Source organism: Rhamphochromis longiceps, linkage group LG20 (genome assembly GCF_057381845.1).
Source record: "Rhamphochromis longiceps isolate RC_006_pf linkage group LG20, R_longiceps_female_GT1.1, whole genome shotgun sequence".
NCBI lineage: Eukaryota > Metazoa > Chordata > Actinopteri > Cichliformes > Cichlidae > Rhamphochromis > Rhamphochromis longiceps.
Window position 1 is genome coordinate 28,939,356 of NC_140576.1, and position 22,160 is coordinate 28,961,515.

The window sequence follows — 22,160 nt, forward strand, 5'->3', positions numbered from 1 at the left end:
GACCCTACCAGGGGGCAAAAGCCCCCAGACAACATAGCCCCTGGGATCCCTGGGACACACAAACCCCTCCACCACGATAAGGTGGCGATTCAAGGAGGGGATAAAAAGTGTTTGTATCTGTAATAATCAGAAAAATGCATCATTTGTGGCCTACAGCATTTAAACACTGAACCAGCTAATGTGTGTCATATTGTGTAATGTGGTGGGACTGGTGGAAAACTTCAGTGAAGAGTAGCTGACCTCTGGCTCTGATGAAAACTCAGAACACACACACACACACAAGTAATTGTAAGAAGACAGGCCTAAAGTCACAGTCTGGCTTTGCTGCTGGGCATAAGAAATACATACGAATTTCAACTTTATTTATTTCTCTATAAAGATTATAAAGATAAGTAGTTTATGTCATTGTTGGTAAGATTTTTAATGATAAACCTGTGTGCAAAACAAATAAAGGAACATTAACAGTTTAAGTAGCTCCTGTCTTAAACATTTATTTATGTGTTTTGTTCTCTTCCACCCAGAGAGCTGACTGACAGGAGGAATGTCAGGATGGGTGTGTACTAATGGAAAATGTAAAGAGGAACGCGGAAACTTTCATCATCTCTGAAACACAAACACAGTAAACGTATCTGTTTGACTGGCATGCAGTTCAACAGCTTATTAGTGAGTTTGTTTCTCAGAAGCATCTCAGGGTGACGTCACATGATTTGGATTTCCTCAGCCAACGCTACCTATCAACCTATCCCAACTTTGATGTGTGAAAAGCAGGATACATCCTGGATAGGTCACAGGTCTGTTACAGGGTCAGCACACGTACACAGATATGCAGCCACTTTAGGAGTAACATGTGTGTCTTTGGACTGTAGGAGGAAGCTGGAGTGTCCAGAGAGAATTGTCAGGGAAAACATGACAACTCCACACTAAGTGTTAAAGATAATGTCCAAGCCTAAATTCAGTGTTTAAATGTGAATGGGATTTGTTATTACATAAACATACAACAATTAGCAGTAACTCACATTTTATCTTTTTTATTTTATACAAGAAATGCATAATAACTGTAAGTTAAAAATCATATTTATAAAAACGAGAAAGGACCATTTTATCTCTTCAACAATTGCTTTTTAATTTTAGTGAACATGTTTTGTAACCAAGGCAGCACTGTGGTTAGCACTGTTGCTGCACAGCAAGAAGGTCCTGAGTTCAATTCCAACATCAGGCCGGGGTCTTTCTGTGTGGAGGTTGCATGTTTGCCGATGGGTCAGTGAGATGTCGTCTTTCTCACCCGATGACACGGTCATGGCTGAAAACTCACTGATTCTGATCCGTCGGCGGGTCCGCGCTTTGTGTTTACGCTCTTCTTGTGATTATGAAGCTGCAGGTTTGATCTCTCTCCAAACAATATTGACTGAACCAACAGCAAAAGAAGATCCAAACTACACTTCACATAAACATCGTCATGAATTCCCTTAGTTTCGCTGTTTTGCTTCCACCACGGTAAAAATCACTTCATGCACAGCTTTCTCTCTCTCTCTCTCTCTCTCTCTCTGTGTGTATACTCCAAGAACAGTTTCCCGTCTAAAAATCTGTTTTCTGCATTATTCACTTGCTTGTTACGCACAAGTTGTTTACAGCTCTGTCAGACACTGTTTTTTTTCCTTTTACTTACTTCCAAAAAAAGCCCCATTTCTGCTGTTCAATGGGCTTCTCAACAAATTTAAACTTTTTAAAATTATGCAAAATTGCAAACGCTCAGCTGTGTCTCTAATAAAACCTTTGTAACTTTGCTCTGCTTCACTTCAGCAGCATCAGGTAATGTTCATATGTTGATTAATGGTTTTCTTTCGTTTTTGATCTACTGCAGAATATTTTTACAAAATCCCAGGCCAGGAAAATCACCTTCATGTTTTTCTCTGTTTTATCCTCTTTGACACAAAGGCATCTGCTGTGATGCTTATACACCTTTGCTGAAGTCTTGCAAGTGTCAGATTTCTATTTATAGATATAAAAATATAGAAATGTACTGAATGTGTCTGAATTATAATATTTCTGACTGTCTGAGGCAAAATTTTCCTGATTCAAATCAAATCGAATTGAATTGAATCCTAGATTGAATCGATTCGGGAACTTGTGAATTGGAATTGAATCGATTCTAGAAATCAGTGACGAAACCCAGCCCTACTTAGGAACACCTTGCTGGTGCTGGCTTGCACCCAGTACAGAGGACAGGTCAGAGCTAAAGAGAAACGACATCCAGATTACCTCAAAGTTTGACATTTAACAAAACAATAGAGAAAAGCAGTAACTTCCAGGACACAGACTGATGGGGTTCAAGCAGAGAAAGGAGGAAACAGCTGTCTTGTTTACCTCCTACGCAAACCGGATGTTTGATATAGAGAAACAAGAGAGAGAGGACCATTACAGAGTTCCTATGAGCAGCCACAGCAGACATGATTTCTCCATCATGCTTCTTGTGTTCTTGATCCATTTCTTTTTTTGAACAGTTCAGTCACATCCAGTAAAAGCCCTCATCCTTCTTTCTCTGTGAGCGAGTGTTTTGATTGCCTCCACTGTTCTGCTTCTTATATTTCAATACATGAATAAATAATAAATAAAGCAATCAATTATACTGTAAATGATCATAATTATACTGTATATAAATTTTGTCTATAATTCGTAAAATCTGGATATTTTAGAAATCCCAGTAAGTGCCTTTAAACCTTTTATGGACTCCATCAAACTAACTGAACCTTCAGGGGAGAAAAGTCAATGCAGATAAAAACCTAAAACTGGATTTCAATAAAGATTTAACTTCTGGCAAAGCTGCTAAAGCAAATGAAAACCATCAACAAAACTTCATTGCTGATGAAAAGGAAACATTAAAGAATTGCTCGAAGGAAAACCATCAACTACAGCTGGTACAGTCCTGCACACTTACCAATGAGAGAGTCCGAACAGGTTGAATCTCCCGTGGTAATACTAGGTATGGACCGATCCGATATTACGTATCGGTATCGGTTCGATACTGACCTAAATTACTGGATCGGATATCGGAGAGAAATAAAAAATGTAATCCGATCCATTAAATATCCCATAGCGTAACTCAGCTCATAACCTTAGCAGTATGCCTCACGTGATAGAGCAGCTGTGGCGTGCGAGACCTGTCGGCAGTCGGGTTGAGCATTTGGAGCCTCGCTACCAAACCAATATTTCATCTCCCAGAAAGTTATCCCAAGAACTAAAGCAAGTTTGTCTAGCAAAGTTTTGCCAGGGGGGCAGGTGGGGCATCAACAGGGAAAGGGGGGCACAAAGAAATATCTTTCTTTCTTATTTTCATTTAAAATGTCTAGCTTTTAATAAATAGTTATCTGAATCTTACAACCAAAGTTTTAATCTGATGTAAAATGTATAGAAAACCATTACTGTATATAGTAACTATTAAGTCTAATATACCCTAGTAAGCTGTAGTACTTTTTCCTTTGGGAAGGTGCCATCTGTGCAGTCTGCAGTTCTGTTGTAGAAAGATTTTGAATCTATTTAATTATTGTAGGAATATAATCGATTTCGGTTCAATTTTTTATACATGCATTAAATTAAAGTTGATTACGTTGATTGAGCAGGTTGCTGGTTCGAGTCCCGGCTCCAACAGTCTCGGTCGTTGTGTCCTTGGGCAAGACACTTCACCCGTTGCCTACTGGTGGTGGTCAGAGGGCCCGGTGGCACCAGTGTCCGGCAGCCTCGCCTTTGTCAGTGCGCCCCAGGGTGGCTGTGGCTACAATGTAGCTGCCATCACCAGTGTGTGAATGTGTGTGTGAATGGGTGGATGACAAAATGTAGTGTAAAACGCTTTGTGGTCCATAGTAAAGCGCTATACAAATACAGGCCATTTACCATTTTTTTATACAAAAAGCAGCAAGATTTTAAATAAACTGTTTTATTGATTGAAAAAACACTATATCGGATTCATATCGGTATCCAAATTTATGATATCAGTATCGTCTCGGACATGGTATCGTGCCATCTCTAGTTAGTACTGGAGGGTCGAATGACTGCAGAGTGGACCCAGATCTGTACCATAGAGAGTAAGTGACACATTAAGAAAAAAAAGTTTTATTTTTCTGATTCTCCTTTATAGATGTGCACTAGCTGTACAGGAGAAAAGGGGATGACAGTTGAGTCAGTGTCACAAACACACACAAAGTTGTGTATTTAAGGGAAATGTAAAGAGAAGCGCTGAAACATTCATCTTCTCTGACACACACAAATAACAAAAATGTCTCTGTTTCACTGGCATGCAGTTCAACAGTTTATGGTGAGTTGGTTTCTCACACACACCTGAAGATGAAGTTGAAGTTGATGAAGTCAAATGCATTGATGAGTGCAGCACTCTGACATCCCAAAAGCTGTACAAATGTGAGAAAATGAGCCACATCTTGTCCAGAGAGCACGACTGTGACTTCATGTTAGACCCTCCTCAGCACTCCCTGAAATAAAACAGAGACACAGACTTTATGATCAGTTTATTTGAACATTTGATCAGGGCCTCAGTCGCAACTGTGTACTTATGTAAACCTGTGATTGTATATTCTTACTCTTTTCTCATCAATGCTATGTTGTGTACGTGCTTGGCTCTCTCTCTGTGGATCTTATCATAAATAAGTATGTCTGTGTTTCATTGTGTGTTTTTTTTAAAGGAGGATATATATTTAGTTTCTTTTCTGTGAAAATGTGATAAAGGTTTGCAGCATTACCCATGATCACAGTAAGTTCACTGGAATCCTGCTCATCCAGTTTGTTTTGTTGTTGTTTGTTGATTGTAGCTGATGTTAGAAAAGCTTTAGAAAGGAGTTCCACCTCCACTACATGCTACATCAACACGTTCTCACTCCTAACTAGTCATATACACGTAAAATCTCTGTCTTGTTCCTGTTTCTTTCATTTAAGGAATATTTCTAAACTGCAACATATGGTCTCCTTAGCTGAACTGGAAAAAATTGTCCATGCATTTGTGTCATCGCGTTTAGATTATTATAATTCCCTGTTTACCAGCTTGGATAAATCATCACTTTCTTGCCTCCAAGCTATACAAAACGCAGCAGCCAGACTACTAACTTGCTCTAGCAAGCGAGCTCACATCACTCCTATTTTATGTTCTTTACATTGGCTCCCAATAGATTTTAGAATTCGTTTTAAAATTATTGTTTTAACGTACAGCGCACTAAATGGCCAAGCCCCAGATTATTTATCCAAGCTTCTCACAAAATACACTACTGCTCGCCGTCTCCGCTCACAGACTAAGAGTTTGTTTGTTTCTCCCAGAACACGTCTGAAGACGAAAGGGGTCTGTGGCACCAATGCTGTGGAAAAGTCTACCTCTACAACTACGTTTGGTTGACTCTGTGGAATCTTTTAAAAAGCAGTTAAAAACTTTACTGTTCAAACAAGCTTTCTGTTGACCAATGCTTTTTACATTTTTATATTTTTAATTTACATTTAAACTCTATATTGTGTATATTGTGCAGCTGATTGACTGAGCAATGTCATGACGTGTGTGTACTGATGGAAAATATAAAGAGGAACATGGAAACATTCATCATCTCTGACACAGTAGAAATATCTGTTTGACCGGCAGTTCAACAGCTTATTAGTAAGTTTGTTTCTCATTATTATTTGTAAATATGTATACAAATGGTTGGTTTTTTGTACTGTTTTTATCAATAAATCTCAGCAACAAAGGACAAACACCCATGTGTGTTGATTTCTCCCTAAGATGGCAAACTGAAACACTCCAAGTTGGTGACTTTTGGAGATTTATTTCCCTGGATGATTGAGAATGCATCAAGATGAAACACAAAAGGAAGTTCACAGCTTTTAGCAGCTCCCCCACCCCCTCATCCACACACCCCCACTCCCCTCCCTCCTGAATTCCTTTTTAACTACCTAATATACATATGAATGACTAGCCAATTTAGCTTCCACTTGGCTGAAGCTAAAGCTTAGCTAAAAGCCTACCAGCCATTTGGCTGGTGGCGGGTTTTATAGGTAGAAAGGTAGAAGCCTGGGACTCCTAGTCCCATACACAGTTCTTTCAATCTCTCATTTCCCACAAACTATACAAAGGTTTCTGGCTTCTCTTAACCTCAGCTGTGGCAAAGGGGCTAACAACATATGGGCTTGATCTCTCTGAACAATAATAATTATTACCTAAACTCCACTCCTGCATGAGCATCACTGGGATGCACTGGGATTTCCAGGCTTCTACCGTTCTACCTTTAAAAGCCGGAGAGCAGTCAAATGCTGGAAGTGGAAGCTAAATTGGCTAGTCATTCATATGTATATTAGGTCGTTACCTAGGAATTCTGGAGGGAGGGGAGTGGGGGTGAGTGATTGAGGGGGTGGGGGAGTGGAGTGTTTCAGTTTGCCATCTTAGGGAGAAATCAACACACATGGGTGTAGGTCCTTTGTTGCTGACATTTATTGATGAAAACAGTACAAAAAACCAACCATTTGTACACATATTTACAAATAATGATAAAAAGTGAGTGAGTACATTTCAACATTTTCAGCAATCACTCACAATCCTGGCACTGCCACGGTATCTGTCGTCTGCATTTACCACATGTGTACCTGTAGCAGTGAACACATCGCACAGTGGCCTGATTTTTTTTGCATCTGTGTTTGACCTGACACGTGGCCCTTTTTCCAGGGCTCGGTGTGGAGTGGCATACCTGAGTGGTGAATTCATTGCGATCTGTCTGCCTAGTGGATTGAGGAATTTCCCTGCGAATCTTGTTGACTGTGCCGAGGATGGTGGTTTTCCGTCCAAGAAGTTTTTGCGCAAGTGAAAGCGATGTGAAGAAATTGTCCGTGGTAACATTTCTGCCCTTGTCTAGGAATGGTTCCATCAGCCTCATTACTACATTTTCAGAAAGTCTCTCCCCAGTGGGACGATTGGGGTCCTTGCCAAGATATGGGAAGACATTGCAAATGTACTTGGATTTTAGGTCGCAGGCCACCCAAAACTTGATCCCAAACTTGTCCGGTTTACTTGCAATATACTGCAGGAAACAGCACCGAGTCTTTGATGGGAAAAGCTGTTCATCAACGGTGATATGTAGACCAGGGTTGTAGCACGTGATGCAGTTGGTGACAAATGATCCCCACACACTGGAAATTGCAGCGAACTTATCAGTCTTTGCTCGATCACTGCGGGTGGACTTGTCATCAAAGCGTAGGTGTTGCATGATGTCTTGGTTTTAGTGAGAACATGAGCAGCAGTGTTCTGGATCAGCTGCATTTGTCTGATTGATTTTTTAGGTAAACTTGTGAAGATACTGTTACAGTAATCAAGTCGGCTAGAGATAACTGCATGGATGAGTCCTAACGTGAAGCATGAAGGAGGAGGTGTGATGGTGCTTTGCTGGTGACACTGTTGGGGGTTTATTCAAAATTGAAGGCACACTGAAACTTAAGATATTAACGAATTATTATGAATACTCTGTTTATGAAAGTGTGAATACATTGTATGGACAGCAGTATAACAGCATTACTGTCATGATCGATGACAGGTGTGCAAACAGGTAGCTGTGAGGGAGGAGCACCACACCCTTGGATACAAAAACAGAGACAGAGAAACACAGAACTGTGCAATCATAAGGTTGCAAACACTGATAGAAGGTGAGTGTCTTCCAGTTCAAATAGGTCTGTACATTTGTTCCATTTTCCAAGCAAAAGGGTTATTTCCTCCAAACAATTAGCTTAAATAGAGAATTTATAAAACAAAACTAAATATGACTTTAATCAATGTAATTTTAAAATTGCAGGAAGTCGCAAAATGGCACACTGAAGCAGCACCAACAGCGACATGCCATCCTTTCCAGTTTGCGTTTAGTTGGTTTAGTATGTTTAGTATTTGGTTTCCTGGCCTCCACAGTCACCTGATCTAAACACAATAGAGATGGTTTGGGATGAGATCGACCGAGTAAGGGCCAAAGGTCAAACAAGTGCTCGGCATCTCTGGGAACTCTTTCAAGGTTGCTGGAAAACCTTTTCATGTGACTACCTCATGAAGCTCAACGAGAGAATGCCAAGAGTGTGCAAAGCTGTATTCAAAGCAAAGCCTGGTTATTTGAAAAATCTAAAATATGTTTTGAGTTGTTTCACACTTTTTTTGTTTACCACATAAACAAACACATTTTCCATGTGTTGCAGACTTAAAAGGAGTTTCTAAATTCATGCAGTGTTGGTGAGGGCTGTGGCTCAGGTAGTAGCGCCTACAAATTGAAAAGTCAGTGGATCAATCCCAGATTTTCCAGTCTGTATGCTAAATAAACTTTGGATTAGATATTGAACAGGACATTAGGTCTGAGAGGTCTGGGAGAAAGTTTAGATGCAGCAGTCGACCAAGATAGTGTGCATTTCTGAGTCCCTGTTTGGACATCCATCCATCTATTTTCTTCTGCTTGTCCTGGGCCAAGTCGCAGGGGCAGCAGCCTAACCAGAGAAAACCCAGACCTCCCGCTCCTGGGCCACCTCCTCCAGCCTTTCCGGGGGAACACCAAGGCGTTCCCAGGCCAGCCAAAAGATAGATTCTCTTGAGTTTGTCCTGGGTCTTCCCCAGGGCCTCTTCTCGCTGGGACATGCCCAGAACACCCCACCCAGGAGGCATCATAGTGAGATGCCGAACCACCTCAATTGGCTCCTTTTGATGTGGAGGAGCAGCGGTTCTACTCTGAGGCCCTCCCAGATGGCCAAAACACCTGACCCTATCTCTAAAGGAGACAGGCCAGGTGTTTGCCAGCCACCCTTCAGGCAAAGCCGCTTATATCTGCGATCTTGTTCTTTCGGTCACTACCCAGTGCTCACGACCATAGGTAATGGTAAATTCAGAGCTTCAGTTTTACACTGGGTGTGATTGCTCTCTGAGTATTTCACCCGTGCAGCACGTTAAATATCTCGAGTGTCTCAGTGTTGTTTATTCACCTGACTGTTTGTTAACTGTAAATCTCTGACATTGTTCAAGGTTCAACATTGCAAGTGACCACTTCCCTAGATCCCTGATCATTTTACTAACATAAGTAAAGAGAAAAGCATCTAAATAGCCCAGCCTAATGGTTGTGTGCTAAATCAATGAATAAAAATGTCAACTGTAAACATAACTGGCCCATAGCTGTGGAAATTGACTTGAATTCTTTAGTTTGTGGAGATCAACAGTAATTTAAAAAGAGCTAAATTTGTCCTGAGCCATCATATAAAAGTTTATCCCGACCTGTCTCGAATAGAGAATGTGTGGCGTATTTGGAAGCACAAAATGCCACAATGAAGATCTCGTACTGTTGCCCACCTTAAGACTTGTTTGCAGGAAGAATGGTGCAAAATTACACCCGAAACACTTCACTTGGTGTCTTCATTGCCTAAATATTTAAGTGTTGTATTAATACTGTGTCCAGTTTTTCTACATCATTTTTTTTGGTTCATGCATTAGGTGTCCAACTTTGTTCAATTCTGTTTATTCAACAGTACAAAATAATCACTGAAAAATTATTTGTTGCTAGCTGTAATCAGTCTGCCTCTCCGTTTACTCTTTCAAACCAATTTTTTTTTCAGCTTTCTGCAGTTTCTTCACCTGATTAAATGGCTATGAAAATATTCTCCTGAGCATCTTTAAGTTGTGTCTGATTTCACAACAAAAAAGGAAACAGGAAACATGATGATCAGGAAGACTTGAGTATAAAACAAGAAATACTAGTGACCATTGTCAATATTGACAATGTAACCTATAAATAAAGAGCTGTGCCTCGCACTGGGTGTGATTGCTCTCTGAGTATTTCACCCGTGCAGCACGTTAAATATCTCGAGTGTCTCAGTGTTGTTTATTCACCTGACTGTTTGTTAACTGTAAATCTCTGACAATTAATTTGTCCTTCGAAGCCGTTAATGGACTGGTATTAATAATAATATTATGCTCCATTTCACACAGTATCCTTCCTCAAGTCCCGACGCCGTGACAAACCTGCGTTGAAGCCTCTGCAGAGCACCCTCCAGGAAGGGTTGAAAGTCCAGGGACGTTAAAATTCGGGTCCTGGCCAACGTCTTATACAGGCCCACGGCAGTGGGGCTTGAAGGAGGACGCCCGACAGACCGGCAACAGCGAAGCCAGGTGATTATTCCACATTTGATACACCTTGCGTAAAATTATCGGTGTTTAGGGTGACACTGTTCCAAGAAAACTCGTCCTACGGGGACTGGCAGTTTTAAGACTCGCTTGTAAGACGAAACTGGCAGTGTAATAGACACTCGTTTTGCAGCTAAAAAAGCTGGAAGTCTAAATTTACTAGAAGGTAAATAAGTGTACGGAAAGTGTCAACTAACATAGGATAGAAATTGCGCGAACTGTTTGAATAAATGTATTGAGAGAATGAGTGATTTTTAAAGGGACTTTAGGACACTACATCGTTCTCACTGTTTTTCCTGTGATAACTTACGTACTGGTGAGGAGAGAGAAAAAAGGTTGTGTTTCATCACATAAAACTGAGACCGCCCCTGACTATAGGACAGGGGTCGAAGGCCGTCTTAGTAACCTCTCTCGACTCTCGTGCCAGAGACAGTTTCACAGTTCTGTGAATAATGTAATAAACAAAATGGGTAATAACGAAACTAAACTCACGGCAGATAAACAGTGGTTAGACAGAAAATATCCCGGCGCCGGCCGAATAAGTGCAGGTAGGTGGAGAAATCCAAAGAAACTAAATTGTCCTGCGTGGGAGGGGAAATGCAGTCCCTCTGCAGTAACTATTTTAAGAGGAACCTTACAAACAGAACTAAACAATGAAATATAGTTGGCATGGTGATCATGCCCAGATTGTATACAATAAATAAAAGGAAATCATTCACATGAAAACCTTTTCTATAAAAAAGAGAGATGCATGAGGTAGATTAAGGCTGTGTCATTGTTCAGCCAAGGAAAGTGTGTGAAAAGGTAAATGTCTCCAGCTTGGGAAAGGGTGGAACTGCAGACCACCCGAAGCCCTTGATGGATACAAAATAAAATATAAAAATAAAAATAATAATAAATTACTTGGTTCGACATGCAACAGAGAGAATGAATGTGACTGAAGATTGGATCTGAGATGAGGCAAACAGAAGACCAGTCTAAAAAGTAGGCACAAACCTGTTCAGAGAAAAAACAATTTGTACAGATTGGATGAATTCTAAATTATCTGTTTGCTGAGTAAGATGATCCTAACTATTAAATTGGCTCAGTAGTAGTATAGTGATATACACTGATAAAATGTTGTAATATACTGTTGTTATTATATGGAAAGAAAAAGATGATAATATTAATAAAAATATAATATTAATGACAATAAGTATCCTTGTAATACTTGTGGATCACAGTGACACATAGTGATTAGGCATATGATTTACAAATGCCCAGTTTTAGAGCTGTGAGCTATAAGCAATGCAAAGTTTAAAAAATATATATATATAAGCAAAACCCTAACTTCAAAGTTTGAAATATGTAAGATGTGTGAATTCTTTAAAAAACTAGAAGGTATCTAAAAATGCCTCAACTGAACCTGAGCCTGCCAGGGCCAGAAGGCATGTATGCTAAGCTAATGTTAAATGTGGAACAAGGCCAAGCAGGCTGTCAGATAAATGTGTGCAGGGGACTTGGTGAGCCCCACTATTATTGGACCTTGGATCTGCCTCCACCACTCCACCATTTAGCTAGCAGGTACTTACCAGCCTCATCAATACAGCAGCCATACACTGAGTATCACAACACGCTGAGGTTTAAACTGAGCCCGGGCTTTGACCCACCATATGACAAACAGATACAGAAGCAGAAACTAACATTACAGCATCTGTATGTTACAAAAAGCGGAAATGCAGTCTGCATGCAGTAGGAAGCAAAGACAGGGATCAGGCCAGTAATTGCAGATATGGAAAAAGCAGGCATCCTAGTGAAGACAACAAAAGCAACCTGTAATACTCCGATTTTCCCAGTGAAAAAAGCAGACACAGAAAAATATCGTCTAGTTCATGATCTTAGAGCAATAAACGAGGTAACAGAACAAATTCTACCTGTGGTAGCAAATCCACACACAACTTTAAATCAAGTGACACCAAAAGAACAATGGTTCTCAGTTATAGATCTTTCAAACGCGTTTTTCTCTGTGCCATTACACCCAGATTCACAAAACCTGTTCGGATTCACTTTTGATAATGAAAAGTACACCTACACCAGACTGCCGCAGGGTTTTCAGAACAGCCCCACCCTGTATGCAGAGGCATTAAAGAAATCTATGTCATTATGCACGCTCCCTGCCACAGGTCAGTTTTTTCTATACGTTGATGATATTCTCGTTACAGGAGACACGCAACACTTAACAGAGCAGGGTCATAAAGTCTCACAACACAAGTTACAGTTGTGGGGCAAAGAGGTCACGTACCTCAGACATAAGCTTACAGGAGAAGGCAGAACACTGTTAGACAGCAGAAAACTAGCAGTGTAGAATGCCCCAAAACCACTCACAAAACAACAAATGATGAGTTATTTAGGTCTCTGCAATTTTTGCAGGTGCTGGATACCTGAATATGCTCTGTTAGCTGAACCATTGCAAAACTTAGTTTATGGAAAAAATCTAGCACTGAAAGATAAAATAGAATGGACACCACAAGCTGGTTTCGTTAACATCTTTGTAAGACGGTTCAGCGTTCAAAAATAGTCTCGGGCGAAACTGTGTAGGTTACGCTGTCACCACAGTAGACACAGTTTTAGAAGCAAAAGCCCTTACTTCCTCTTTTTCAGCACAGAGTGCAGAACTAACGGCTATCATACGTGCATGCTGCGCAAAGGTCAAGATATAAATATTCACACTGACAGTCAATATGTGTTGCACACCAAAAAAGATAATTCAGAAATTACTGAAGACAATAACTTCGCAGACCAAGCCGCGAAGAAGGCCGCAGAGCAACCAATACAAATCAGCTGTGAAGTTTCAGACATTAAAGTCTGAAACTTCACAGCTGATACCACTTGATGTACTTAAAGAGGAACAGAAAGCCGCACCTATTGCAGAGCAAAAGAAATGGCTAACGTGTGGAGCAGAACTACACAATGACTTACTGACCTGTAATGGCAAACCAGTATTGCCAAAATCCCTACACAAGACAGCAGCATTAGCGACACACGGATTAACACGTGTGTCGACAGGGGGGAATGTCAGATATCCTCCCTAAGCACTTCACGGGAGACCTTTTTTCCACTGCCTCTCACTAGTGAGCCTATTAATAAGTCTATAAGAGAAACCACCCTAGCAGAGTGGATGACTAAGCTGTTTGAGAACCAACTGCCGAGTAATATCTCTCCAGTATCTTGCAGGTTGCAACCAGGTGATTGGATCCTGATTAAAGTGCTCCAGAGGAAAAATTGGAGTTCACCGAGGTGGGAAGGCCCGTACCAGGTCCTGCTCACAACACCAACCGCCTGCAAAATAGCAGAAAGACCATCTTGGATCCACCAAAGCCACTGCAAAAAAGTGAGTGACAACACAAGCATAGACGCCGGTTCCCCCGACTCCTAGGTGTTCTCCTGGTGGAGGAAAGGGTTGTTTGGGTATATCCCGCCCTTTTGTCTTCTCGCCAGTGGTCTACTCACCTGGAGCCCGGGTGTGCCTGGTCATCATGAAGAAACTTGTCCTCATAGTGGCTGGATACTCACCTGGAAAGACGAGGACCCACAGCATCGCCTGCAAAAGAAATGGTCATATGACAACTTACACCTAAAGGATATGGACAAAGAGCACAACCACCCCTGGCTGAACAATGCCGGGTACCGGTACGTCTACAACCGAGTACATACAGAAGACAACCACACTGGCTGCTACGTCTGTTCTCACCTCCCAACAACAGCAATGCAAGCCACCCTATATGGAAAATCACCCAGCCTTTCCGAAGCCCTATGTATATTCTACAAAGCCACCAGCAGAACATGTTCCCCCGAAGACATCTTCTTCTTCAAGGTTGAGTTAAAGAGACAAGTCACAAAACCCGACCTGCCACGGTGTAATGGAACACTGATCAACTATACAACTAATGAGGTAGTGTTCTGTACACCAGAGGTCTCAGACTGGAACTACAGCTGTGATGACCGATACTGGGTACACCTGAATGCAACCAATGACAAGGGAAAATCTTTCAATGTCAGGAGGGAACCAGGAATACAACATCCAATGTGTTTCACCTTCGCATACGGCAACAGAAAGCTGGGAATGAACCACAACTGCTCCCAGACTTTCCGAATGCCGCAGGACAGAAAGGCACGGATAAGCTTCCTGAATGGCACATATTGGGTGCAGGGTACAGCATGGGCATGTGGCTCAAAGACATACTTCACCATCCCACCCAACAGCACCGGACTCTGCGCCCCAATTTTAGTGTCAGACCACACATTCAGAGTATTCCATCAGGACCAACCAAGACGCAGGAGGAGCACTGATGACGTGCAACCGCATGACCCAATCTGGGGCAGTGATGTACCAGCGGAGTTCAAGTTGTGGACCACCAGACAGAAGGTCCTACACTAACTGTTCCCATGGATCGGGAATGGAAAAAACATGCTAAGAATTGAGACTCTTGACTACCAATTTGGACTTTTCCTGAACAGCTCAACAAGGATAAACAAGGCTCAGAATGGGGAAATCGACGCGATCAGAATAGTGGTTATGCAACACAGAGTCGCCCTGGACATGATTCTCGCTGAGAGAGGGGGCCTCTGTGTCTTATTCAACACCACTTGTTGCACCTAAATCCCGGACAACGTGCACTCTTTGACCATGACCACCGCCCTAGACAAGTTACGACAACTGAGTAATGCAGAGCAGCAAGACTATGTCACGAACACAGAGGACTGGCTGACCTGGCTGCTGAGCGGCAGCTGGAAGACCCTCGTGATCAAAGGACTTGTCTTGATAGGAGTTCTTCTTTTATTGCTTTGCATGTTCTCAACTTGCATTCTACCCTGTATCAGATCAATGATTGACAAAATGGTACAGGCCACAGTGATCACCTATGTTGGACTGCCACAAGAAGATGAACTGGACGAAGAGGATTTAGTATAGGAAAACACATACACATACTGAATGATGCTACAATTGAAAATGTTATAAGCAAGTGATTGTTGGCTGATAATAAAGTATGATTAAGTGTAAAATATTAACTTCAGGAGTGAAATATATTTACAACAGGAGGGAATGTTATAGAGTTTTTACTGTTTTTTATTTGATTATGCTTCAAATGTTATGTTCTGCTTATGTTCACATATTTCACCAGACACAATGTACCAACTCTGCAGAAACAGGAAGCTCACCCTGTGACATTATTAGCACACACACGAACTTCTTGAAACACACACACACACACAGCTTACACACTGACAGCATCAGGACCTGCATAACAGGAAATGTGACCATATTTACATATTGACAATGTAACCTATAAATAAAGAGCTGTGCCTCGCACTGGGTGTGATTGCTCTCTGAGTATTTCACCCGTGCAGCACGTTAAATATCTCGAGTGTCTCAGTGTTGTTTATTCACCTGACTGTTTGTTAACTGTAAATCTCTGACAATTAATTTGTCCTTCGAAGCCGTTAATGGACTGGTATTAATAATAATATTATGCTCCATTTCACACAGTATCCTTCCTCAAGTCCCGACGCCGTGACAAACCTGCGTTGAAGCCTCTGCAGAGCACCCTCCAGGAAGGGTTGAAAGTCCAGGGACGTTAAAATTCGGGTCCTGGCCAACGTCTTATACAGGCCCACGGCAGTGGGGCTTGAAGGAGGACGCCCGACAGACCGGCAACAGCGAAGCCAGGTGATTATTCCACATTTGACACACCTTGCGTAAAATTATCGGTGTTTAGGGTGACACTGTTCCAAGAAAACTCGTCCTACGGGGACTGGCAGTTTTAAGACTCGCTTGTAAGACGAAACTGGCAGTGTAATAGACACTCGTTTTGCAGCTAAAAAAGCTGGAAGTCTAAATTTACTAGAAGGTAAATAAGTGTACGGAAAGTGTCAACTAACATAGGATAGAAATTGCGCGAACTGTTTGAATAAATGTATTGAGAGAATGAGTGATTTTTAAAGGGACTTTAGGACACTACATCGTTCTCACTGTTTTTCCTGTGATAACTTACGTACTGGTGAGGAGAGAGAAAAAAGGTTGTGTTTCATCACATAAAACTGAGACCGCCCCTGACTATAGGACAGGGGTCGAAGGCCGTCTTAGTAACCTCTCTCGACTCTCGTGCCAGAGACAGTTTCACAGTTCTGTGAATAATGTAATAAACAAAATGGGTAATAACGAAACTAAACTCACGGCAGATAAACAGTGGTTAGACAGAAAATATCCCGGCGCCGGCCGAATAAGTGCAGGTAGGTGGAGAAATCCAAAGAAACTAAATTGTCCTGCGTGGGAGGGGAAATGCAGTCCCTCTGCAGTAACTATTTTAAGAGGAACCTTACAAACAGAACTAAACAATGAAATATAGTTGGCATGGTGATCATGCCCAGATTGTATACAATAAATAAAAGGAAATCATTCACATGAAAACCTTTTCTATAAAAAAGAGAGATGCATGAGGTAGATTAAGGCTGTGTCATTGTTCAGCCAAGGAAAGTGTGTGAAAAGGTAAATGTCTCCAGCTTGGGAAAGGGTGGAACTGCAGACCACCCGAAGCCCTTGATGGATACAAAATAAAATATAAAAATAAAAATAATAATAAATTACTTGGTTCGACATGCAACAGAGAGAATGAATGTGACTGAAGATTGGATCTGAGATGAGGCAAACAGAAGACCAGTCTAAAAAGTAGGCACAAACCTGTTCAGAGAAAAAACAATTTGTACAGATTGGATGAATTCTAAATTATCTGTTTGCTGAGTAAGATGATCCTAACTATTAAATTGGCTCAGTAGTAGTATAGTGATATACACTGATAAAATGTTGTAATATACTGTTGTTATTATATGGAAAGAAAAAGATGATAATATTAATAAAAATATAATATTAATGACAATAAGTATCCTTGTAATACTTGTGGATCACAGTGACACATAGTGATTAGGCATATGATTTACAAATGCCCAGTTTTAGAGCTGTGAGCTATAAGCAATGCAAAGTTTAAAAAATATATATATATAAGCAAAACCCTAACTTCAAAGTTTGAAATATGTAAGATGTGTGAATTCTTTAAAAAACTAGAAGGTATCTAAAAATGCCTCAACTGAACCTGAGCCTGCCAGGGCCAGAAGGCATGTATGCTAAGCTAATGTTAAATGTGGAACAAGGCCAAGCAGGCTGTCAGATAAATGTGTGCAGGGGACTTGGTGAGCCCCACTATTATTGGACCTTGGATCTGCCTCCACCACTCCACCATTTAGCTAGCAGGTACTTACCAGCCTCATCAATACAGCAGCCATACACTGAGTATCACAACACGCTGAGGTTTAAACTGAGCCCGGGCTTTGACCCACCATATGACAAACAGATACAGAAGCAGAAACTAACATTACAGCATCTGTATGTTACAAAAAGCGGAAATGCAGTCTGCATGCAGTAGGAAGCAAAGACAGGGATCAGGCCAGTAATTGCAGATATGGAAAAAGCAGGCATCCTAGTGAAGACAACAAAAGCAACCTGTAATACTCCGATTTTCCCAGTGAAAAAAGCAGACACAGAAAAATATCGTCTAGTTCATGATCTTAGAGCAATAAACGAGGTAACAGAACAAATTCTACCTGTGGTAGCAAATCCACACACAACTTTAAATCAAGTGACACCAAAAGAACAATGGTTCTCAGTTATAGATCTTTCAAACGCGTTTTTCTCTGTGCCATTACACCCAGATTCACAAAACCTGTTCGGATTCACTTTTGATAATGAAAAGTACACCTACACCAGACTGCCGCAGGGTTTTCAGAACAGCCCCACCCTGTATGCAGAGGCATTAAAGAAATCTATGTCATTATGCACGCTCCCTGCCACAGGTCAGTTTTTTCTATACGTTGATGATATTCTCGTTACAGGAGACACGCAACACTTAACAGAGCAGGGTCATAAAGTCTCACAACACAAGTTACAGTTGTGGGGCAAAGAGGTCACGTACCTCAGACATAAGCTTACAGGAGAAGGCAGAACACTGTTAGACAGCAGAAAACTAGCAGTGTAGAATGCCCCAAAACCACTCACAAAACAACAAATGATGAGTTATTTAGGTCTCTGCAATTTTTGCAGGTGCTGGATACCTGAATATGCTCTGTTAGCTGAACCATTGCAAAACTTAGTTTATGGAAAAAATCTAGCACTGAAAGATAAAATAGAATGGACACCACAAGCTGGTTTCGTTAACATCTTTGTAAGACGGTTCAGCGTTCAAAAATAGTCTCGGGCGAAACTGTGTAGGTTACGCTGTCACCACAGTAGACACAGTTTTAGAAGCAAAAGCCCTTACTTCCTCTTTTTCAGCACAGAGTGCAGAACTAACGGCTATCATACGTGCATGCTGCGCAAAGGTCAAGATATAAATATTCACACTGACAGTCAATATGTGTTGCACACCAAAAAAGATAATTCAGAAATTACTGAAGGCAATAACTTCGCAGACCAAGCCGCGAAGAAGGCCGCAGAGCAACCAATACAAATCAGCTGTGAAGTTTCAGACATTAAAGTCTGAAACTTCACAGCTGATACCACTTGATGTACTTAAAGAGGAACAGAAAGCCGCACCTATTGCAGAGCAAAAGAAATGGCTAACGTGTGGAGCAGAACTACACAATGACTTACTGACCTGTAATGGCAAACCAGTATTGCCAAAATCCCTACACAAGACAGCAGCATTAGCGACACACGGATTAACACGTGTGTCGACAGGGGGGAATGTCAGATATCCTCCCTAAGCACTTCACGGGAGACCTTTTTTCCACTGCCTCTCACTAGTGAGCCTATTAATAAGTCTATAAGAGAAACCACCCTAGCAGAGTGGATGACTAAGCTGTTTGAGAACCAACTGCCGAGTAATATCTCTCCAGTATCTTGCAGGTTGCAACCAGGTGATTGGATCCTGATTAAAGTGCTCCAGAGGAAAAATTGGAGTTCACCGAGGTGGGAAGGCCCGTACCAGGTCCTGCTCACAACACCAACCGCCTGCAAAATAGCAGAAAGACCATCTTGGATCCACCAAAGCCACTGCAAAAAAGTGAGTGACAACACAAGCATAGACGCCGGTTCCCCCGACTCCTAGGTGTTCTCCTGGTGGAGGAAAGGGTTGTTTGGGTATATCCCGCCCTTTTGTCTTCTCGCCAGTGGTCTACTCACCTGGAGCCCGGGTGTGCCTGGTCATCATGAAGAAACTTGTCCTCATAGTGGCTGGATACTCACCTGGAAAGACGAGGACCCACAGTATCGCCTGCAAAAGAAATGGTCATATGACAACTTACACCTAAAGGATATGGACAAAGAGCACAACCACCCCTGGCTGAACAATGCCGGGTACCGGTACGTCTACAACCGAGTACATACAGAAGACAACCACACTGGCTGCTACGTCTGTTCTCACCTCCCAACAACAGCAATGCAAGCCACCCTATATGGAAAATCACCCAGCCTTTCCGAAGCCCTATGTATATTCTACAAAGCCACCAGCGGAACATGTTCCCCCGAAGACATCTTCTTCTTCAAGGTTGAGTTAAAGAGACAAGTCACAAAACCCGACCTGCCACGGTGTAATGGAACACTGATCAACTATACAACTAATGAGGTAGTGTTCTGTACACCAGAGGTCTCAGACTGGAACTACAGCTGTGATGACCGATACTGGGTACACCTGAATGCAACCAATGACAAGGGAAAATCTTTCAATGTCAGGAGGGAACCAGGAATACAACATCCAATGTGTTTCACCTTCGCATACGGCAACAGAAAGCTGGGAATGAACCACAACTGCTCCCAGACTTTCCGAATGCCGCAGGACAGAAAGGCACGGATAAGCTTCCTGAATGGCACATACTGGGTGCAGGGTACAGCATGGGCATGTGGCTCAAAGACATACTTCACCATCCCACCCAACAGCACCGGACTCTGCGCCCCAATTTTAGTGTCAGACCACACATTCAGAGTATTCCATCAGGACCAACCAAGACGCAGGAGGAGCACTGATGACGTGCAACCGCATGACCCAATCTGGGGCAGTGATGTACCAGCGGAGTTCAAGTTGTGGACCACCAGACAGAAGGTCCTACACTAACTGTTCCCATGGATCGGGAATGGAAAAAACATGCTAAGAATTGAGACTCTTGACTACCAATTTGGACTTTTCCTGAACAGCTCAACAAGGATAAACAAGGCTCAGAATGGGGAAATCGACGCGATCAGAATAGTGGTTATGCAACACAGAGTCGCCCTGGACATGATTCTCGCTGAGAGAGGGGGCCTCTGTGTCTTATTCAACACCACTTGTTGCACCTAAATCCCGGACAACGTGCACTCTTTGACCATGACCACCGCCCTAGACAAGTTACGACAACTGAGTAATGCAGAGCAGCAAGACTATGTCACGAACACAGAGGACTGGCTGACCTGGCTGCTGAGCGGCAGCTGGAAGACCCTCGTGATCAAAGGACTTGTCTTGATAGGAGTTCTTCTTTTATTGCTTTGCATGTTCTCAACTTGCATTCTACCCTGTATCAGATCAATGATTGACAAAATGGTACAGGCCACAGTTATCACCTATGTTGGACTGCCACAAGAAGATGAACTGGACGAAGAGGATTTAGTATAGGAAAACACATACACATACTGAATGATGCTACAATTGAAAATGTTATAAGCAAGTGATTGTTGGCTGATAATAAAGTATGATTAAGTGTAAAATATTAACTTCAGGAGTGAAATATATTTACAACAGGAGGGAATGTTATAGAGTTTTTACTGTTTTTTATTTGATTATGCTTCAAATGTTATGTTCTGCTTATGTTCACATATTTCACCAGACACAATGTACCAACTCTGCAGAAACAGGAAGCTCACCCTGTGACATTATTAGCACACACACGAACTTCTTGAAACACACACACACACACACACAGCTTACACACTGACAGCATCAGGACCTGCATAACAGGAAATGTAACCATATTTACATATTGACAATGTAACCTATAAATAAAGAGCTGTGCCTCGCACTGGGTGTGATTGCTCTCTGAGTATTTCACCCGTGCAGCACGTTAAATATCTCGAGTGTCTCAGTGTTGTTTATTCACCTGACTGTTTGTTAACTGTAAATCTCTGACATTGTTCAAGGTTCAACATTGCAAGTGACCACTTCCCTAGATCCCTGATCATTTTACTAACATAAGTAAAGAGAAAAGCATCTAAATAGCCCAGCCTAATGGTTGTGTGCTAAATCAATGAATAAAAATGTCAACTGTAAACATAACTGGCCCATAGCTGTGGAAATTGACTTGAATTCTTTAGTTTGTGGAGATCAACAGTAATTTAAAAAGAGCTAAATTTGTCCTGAGCCATCATATTAAAGTTTATCCCGACCTGTCTCGAATAGAGAATGTGTGGCGTATTTGGAAGCACAAAATGCCACAATGAAGATCTCGTACTGTTGCCCACCTTAAGACTTGTTTGCAGGAAGAATGGCGCAAAATTACACCTGAAACACTTCACTTGGTGTCTTCATTGCCTAAATATTTAAGTGTTGTATTAATACTGTGTCCAGTTTTTCTACATCATTTTTTTTGGTTCATGCATTAGGTGTCCAACTTTGTTCAATTCTGTTTATTCAACAGTACAAAATAATCACTGAAAAATTATTTGTTGCTAGCTGTAATCAGTCTGCCTCTCCTTTTACTCTTTCAAACCAATTTTTTCTTCAGCTTTCTGCAGTTTCTTCACCTGATTAAAGGGCTATGAAAATATTCTCCTGAGTTTCTTTAAGTTGTGTCTGATTTCACAACAAAAAAGGAAACAGAAAACATGATGATCAGGAAGACTTGAGTATAAAACAAGAAATACTTGTAGAACAGTCACTCAAGGTCCGTTGTGTTGTGTTCATCCTGTGTTTCCAGTCTTTAACTGCTATTTATG

General features: G+C 41.6%; 1 long non-coding RNA gene and 2 pseudogenes across 1 annotated transcript in view; 2 read left to right on the top strand and 1 right to left on the bottom strand.

Annotated features, from left to right (window-relative positions):
• Positions 1 to 1,465: 1,465 nt before the first annotated feature.
• Positions 1,466 to 22,160, bottom strand: part of LOC146645559 (uncharacterized) — a 162,869-nt gene continuing 142,174 nt past the window's right edge. The window contains exon 2 of the long non-coding RNA XR_014908992.1: positions 1,466 to 1,896. This is a non-coding gene — a long non-coding RNA (uncharacterized LOC146645559). The remainder of the gene's footprint in view (positions 1,897 to 22,160) is intronic.
• Positions 12,314 to 14,810, top strand: LOC146645560 (uncharacterized; annotated as a pseudogene).
• Positions 14,838 to 20,532, top strand: LOC146645561 (uncharacterized; annotated as a pseudogene).